A 6400-nucleotide genomic window follows, 5' to 3' on the forward strand; every position below is an offset into this window, starting at 1 on the left:
CCCCCCCGCCCGGCGCGGCCTCCTCGGCGCTGACGTCGGCGGGGCGGGGCCGCGGCGTCGGGTCAGGTGTCCGCCCCCTACCCGCCCGACGCGTGGGCTCGGGGCGAGCGCAGGACTGACCCCGAGCAGGGACGGGGTTTCTGGTTCTCCTCCCGCCTGGCCTCTTGGTGCCATCGAAGCAAAGCAGCCTGGTGGGGTGTGAGCGCGCCCGGGGATTGAGAAGAGGGAGTAGGCGCGCGGGTGGCCAGGGACGCGGAAGGTGCGCGAGGGTGTGGCTGGTTTGGTAAGGCAGGGGATTGGGGCCCGCGGAGCTGGAGAAGAAAGGGTCTCAGGCGCTCAGGCTAAGGGTGGAGGACGCATGGGCGTCTTTGTGTCGTTCTAGGACCTCTGCGTGGGGCCCTGAGCTAAACCCACGGTAGACGATGCGGTCCTCCACCTGACTTAGTATTTTCAGAGGGGTGTCCACGACGTCTCCCCGTCTTTGGATTTCCCTTGCTTGTCTGCAGTCTTGAATCAGAGCATTTTTTTCTGCTGGGAATACCACCATTAGAGGGCTGGGGAGCGCTCAGGACACCCTCACACCTCTGTGCCAGGTGGCTGGTGGGAGGCTTCCCTCCAGGCGCACTGAAGATGGAAGGGCAAGGGAGACAGACTTGGTCCACCTCGCGTTTTTGTTGGACAGTGACACCTGCCCCAGCTCCTCTGCGTGTGCATACGCCTATGTCTCTCAGGGTGTGAGGATTTCTTTTTCCCACTCTCTGTTGCTCCTCGAAGACATTACAATGCCAGATTGCTCAGGACTACCTGGGCATGACCCAAGGGTATGGCTGTCTTCTGAGATACTTCTTAGTTCCTACTGACCTTGCCCACGGGAGAGACAAGACAGTGTTCTGCTCGAACTTGTCCTCACTGTGACTTTTTGGTTGAATTTTAGTCTTATGCCTTTAGCATTTTGAAGGAGGACCAGGATTCCTAATTCCTGTGACCAACATTTATGCACGCGTTATGGGACAGACCCTGCAGGTGGTGGGCAGTAAAATAGTCATCGAAATCAAGTTCCTTCCCCTGGAGAGAAAGTACTCCATGTAATGCCCGGAGAAGAGCAGTACGGGCTCCTGTGGGGCTCAGGGCACAGGCACCCAATATTACTTGGGGTAGAAAGAGAAGGCTTCCTGGAGGAGGTGACACCTAAGCTGAGATTTGAGACCTGAGTAGGCGGTAGCTTAGTGATGAGCGGATAGGCAAGGTGTTCCAGATGGACAGAAATGTGTACTTGGAGATGAGGAAATGACACCTGTAAAGTGGGTGAATTGGCATTTTTGAGTTCATATGAAAAAACGCAGTGACTAAGATAGGTTTATACGGGGCCAGCAGGTGGTGTGGTAGTGAAGACGTTGGACTCCCACATGGCCAACGTGGTTCAGGTCCTGGACATGGAGGCTTGCTTTCTCCCTCTCCCTCCTCCCCTCTACCCCCCACCCCCCCCCCCCCCCCCCGCGTCAAATTAAAAAATAACGGTAAATAAATACAATTAAATAAATATATATTTTTTAAAAGGTAGCTTTATACAACGCTCAGGGCAAAGCCAGCATTCAAATGAAGGCCATTCCAATGTTTCCTGACTCTGCAGGGAGTACCTAGAATAGGAATGATGTCAGGCATCTGATTATCATACCTCAAAATAAAAGAGACATTCATGCTGGGTGTGTTTCAGTTTTGTATTCAGTCGTTAGTTCTCAGAATTTTGGACAGTCCACCCTGAGTTCTGTGATTTCCAGTGTTTACAGGGGTATTGGACAGCGGAGAGCAAAGAGTTACAATAGTTATCTTCTGAGTACCGAGTTCGGCCCACCATTCGGGCCCTGATAGGGTAACTACCCTGCCTGTCGGAGCGGACCGGGTCTTGATAGGCTAACTACCCTGCCTGTCGGAGCAGACCGGGCTCTAATAGGCTAACTACCCTGCCTGTCGGAGCAGATCGGCTGTTGTTAGCAGCTCTATTTTCTCTTCTGGGCACACAGAGCATTTGTATTTCCCTGTCTCTCTAACACTTAGGAGGAATATATGAGGGGTTTTATTTTATTTTAGTTTACCTTTACTCTGCTAGCAGAAGATGCACTTGCTGGAGGGAGACAGAGAGAGGGAAAGTGAGAAAACACCGCCCACGGGCAATGGCCATGCTCCAGTCCCTTCTCTTCTGTTCTTCCTTCAGGATTTTGGGCATGCCCACACATGCGCCTGGTGTGTTTTTCAAGCTGCTGGGTCTGGGACTCAAACGGCTAGACCATGTAGGATACATCTACTCCAACCACCACACCCTATGGTAGCTTTAAACTAAGGTTCAATTGATGGGTACCTTTTTGCTACCATATGAGTGTGTCCACAGAAATTGGGACTTGATTGTGGGGACTGTATTGGAGCAGTAGTAAGGGAAAGTGTAATTCCTTCATGGCGTCCCAGGGCCTAGAATATGAGCCTAATGATTGGTTCATGGAGATTGAATCATGGAGGCAACAAATTAATGATGTCTCACAAGACCCCGTGGGTTCTAGCTTTTGTGGTTCTCACGAGAGTTGGCTGTTACGAAAGAGAACTCGGTCAGGACTTCCCCCTCTCTGCACCAGCCCGTCACCCTTGGTGCTTCTGAAGGCCAAGCTGCAGGCCTCAGGCTTTGAGTTGTGCACCTAGCTATGACCTGATGGAAGAGTGGACCCCTGTTGCATTTATCGAGTCACTGAGATTTTGGAATTTTTGTTCCAGCACTTAATGTAACGACCTTGGTTAATCTGCAGACCTGTCCCATTTAATTCTTGTTACTCCCCAGGCAGGTGGACACTAGTATTGATGTTTTACAGACAGGGAAGTCAGGCCAGAGCCCAAGTCCCTTGCCCACATCATTCGGGCAGCGAGTTGCAGAGCGAAGAATCCTGCCGGGTCTGTGTGATGACGGGCTCGTGCTTTTACCACCGTGTTAACAATGTCCTTCCCTGGGACCAGCAATGGCTATGTTGCTGGACTGCCATGTAGTCGACCGCGGTTCAAGTCCCGGACCTGGTGGCTTAAACTCACGCTGGGCACATGTGCCTGCCTGCCCAAGATCCCGAGAGGAGAATGGAGGAGAAGGGATTGCAGCATGGCCATCCCCCTGGAGGATGATTTCTCACTTACTGTCTGTCTCTGTCTTTCTGGTGAGCACATGTGCCCTATAGCAAAAAACAAACCCCCCCCAAAAAAAAACAAAAACAAAAGCACCCCAATGTCCTTCCCAGTCTCAGAAGAGTTCTTAAAGGAGACTATTGTCAAATTAGTTGAAAGAGAAAAAAAGAGAGTTGGGGTGGGGAGGAGAAACAGCCCAAGGCTGAGGGTGTGTCTCAGAGGGTAGGGGGTTGTGGTGAACCCCAGGACAACCCTGGGCAGACTTGAATGGCTATCTGCCCCTTGGCTATGCTGGGAAATTTTCAGGGTGAATTTTGAGTTCTGGAAGGCTCCATGATCTCATTTTCACTTTGCTTCATCTTGGACCTTGGAATGACGGTTCTCAATGGGCACCATTGGAGTTAGAGTAAGCATTGGAATAGACAACAAGCCTGAGCTTGAGTGTGAGAACAGGCACCACGTACAATTTCTGTCCCCAGATTGGCGATTAGAGAAGTTCCAGGCCTTGTGATCAGTGTGTCAGAGCTGCGCACAGCAGGGGAGAGACCCAGAGGAACGGACCCTGAGAAGGAGACAGGGAGGGAAGCTGCCTGGGAAGACTTGATAGTCGGTGGGTCAAGGAGGATCTCAGATCCTACCCCCCAGGGGAGGGGCCCTCCAAGGGGCAGGTGGGCCTGTTCAGCCCAGGTCCAGCCCAGATCCAGCCCAGGAAGAGCCTCCAATTATAACACGAAAAACAAACAATTTTTTAGCCTGGCTTTTTTTTTTTTTTTTTTGCTTTACTTTATTCCTCTTTCTTCAACTTGGAGGGCTAACTGGTATTTGTAGCTTCTGTAACTAATGCAGTCTGTAACTACTGTAACAAAGAAGGTCATAAATATGCCTGTTTGCTTAAAAGAGGAAACTTAAGTCACTTGTTTTAGACAATGGTCACAAAAGTTACAACCAGGATGGAGTCCCAGGCAAACAAATCTTTTTTTTTTTTTTTTTTTTTTGAGAGGCTTTTCTTTTAGGGGGCGGGCCAGACAGAGAGAGACAGAGAGACAGAAAGCAGGAAATCACCCCCCAGGGGGGATGGTCACGCTGCAATCCCTTCTCCTCCATTCTCCTCTCGGGATCTTGGACACACACGCACATGCGCCCGGCGTGAGTTTAAGCCACCGGGTCCGGGACTCAAACCGCGGTCGACTACGTGGGAGTCCAGCGACATAGCCATTACGCTAACTGCTGGTTCCCTAGGCAAACAAATCTTAAGGATAGCAATGTTTATTCAAGGGACATGATGTAATTAGATTGGGAAAATTGTCATAATGTTATCATTTATCATAATAGTTACTCACAGAGGTTTAGATTGTTTTGTTAAAAAGGAACAAACGTTGTGGGGCTAGCAGGTGGCATGGTGGTTAGGGCAGCTGGACTCCCACAAGACAGACCGAGGTTCAAGTCTGGACCCGACAGCTTGCTTTCTCACTTTTCTTCTCTCTCTGTCTCTCTCCAGTCAAAATCAATCAATCAATCAATAAATAGGGGGGAAATGGGGGCCAGGAGATGGTGTGATTGTTAAGGTGCCAGACTCTTACGTGGCCAAACATGATTTGAGTCCCAGATCCAGTGGCTTGAAAATCACACTGGGCCCGTGTGCATGTGTGCCCAAAATCCTGAGAGGAGAATGGAAGAGAAGGGATCTCAGTGTGGCCGTCCTCAGGAGGGGCGATTTCTCACTTTCCCTCTTTTTCTGTATCTCTGTCTCTCTCCTCTCCGGCTAGCACATGCACCCTATGACAAAAAAGAAAAAAAAATGCTGAATCTCCCCTTAATCTATCAGTGTATGTCACAAATCTGAGTTAACAGATGCCATGTCACGTAAGAACAAAACTAGGGTCATAAATGTCATACGAAAGATAAAGGAGCACAGAACAATTTTGGGAAAATCATGAGGGTAAGAGTAACACCAAACTAGCTGAATTTATGTTATAGATAACGATCGGTGAACGAAAAGTGGAGCAGTGTGTAACGTGCTGGAAATTTCTGTCCTGGAAGTTGGCTGTGAGCTTGTGAGCTCTCGGCCATTCCCGGTGCTTGAACATAAGTAAATAAACTCCGTTTCTCTCTTTACTTTGCCTTGCAGTTACCCATAGAAACGGCTCTGGATTTGAGCTGGCGACACCATCTGCTCCCTCATCAGTTTGGATGGTGGGTCCGGCCTGAATGGGGAGTTGTTGGAACCTCAGCTGAATGAGCGACAGGCATTCTCACAAGGAGGTGACCAGCCAGGGTGACTCATGTAGTTAGTGGCAGAATGAACACCCTGGGCTCCAGCTGCAGTTCAACCCTCCGTCTCTCCACAGCAGCTGAGCCTGTGGGGCTACGGAGACTGTGAGGCTGCCAGGCCCTGCCCTGGGAAGGGAGGGGAAGAAGTGCTGCTCTCCCCAGTGAGGACCTTCCCTGATAACCCCCTTGAATCAGCAGAGCTGAGCCAGGAGCTCCTCACTCCTGTAACCTGCCTGGGACCCCGTGATTGGTTCGTGCCAAGGTAAGGGTGGCCCGTGGTCCTCGAAGCAGGCATCCTACTTCCAGCCCAGCGTGGCCACTCTCAGCTGTGTGTCCTTTACCTCTGTGAGCCATTGGCAAGACTGGGATCGTGGCAAACTTCCTGGGCTGTTCCGAGATATAAAGTGATCTGTAAGAACACGACTGGCCTGTGGGGAGCAGGAATCGCCAGTGGAAGGCACCTCCCACTGACCGGAGGGAGCCAGCGCTCCCCCTCTCCCACCCATTGCCTGGGTTTGTTTGACCTCTTTCCAGGCCCACTGCGGCACCCCAGAATGACTGGGGCATTGACTATCCCGGACTCTGCCCTCTCAGAGAGATTGAAAAAAAATTTTTTTTAGAATTTATTTATTTATTTATTTGACCAGAGAGAAACAGTGTGAGAGGAAGAGAGAGAAAGTGAGAAAGCAAGCCGCCAGGTCCAGGACTCAAACTGCAGCCAGCCATGTGGGAGGCCGGTGTCCTTAACCACCACGCTGCCTGCCAGCCCCATCCCAGAGAGATTTTTAAGAAAACCACCTAGTCCCTGGTCACTGCTTTATAGACTCAAGGTGCAGGAAGTTAAGAATAGAACATTGACGGGCCTACCCCGTGCCATTGCAAGAAATGGCTCGTCTTCCTCCTGAGTCCAAATTGGCCTTGGCTTCTCCATCCTACTGGTGTCATTTCCCCTTAGCTCTAAAATAACAACGTC

The sequence above is a fragment of the Tupaia chinensis genome, unplaced genomic scaffold, assembly GCF_000334495.1.
Source record: "Tupaia chinensis unplaced genomic scaffold, TupChi_1.0 Scaffold000247_1, whole genome shotgun sequence".
NCBI classification, from domain to species: Eukaryota; Metazoa; Chordata; class Mammalia; order Scandentia; family Tupaiidae; genus Tupaia; species Tupaia belangeri.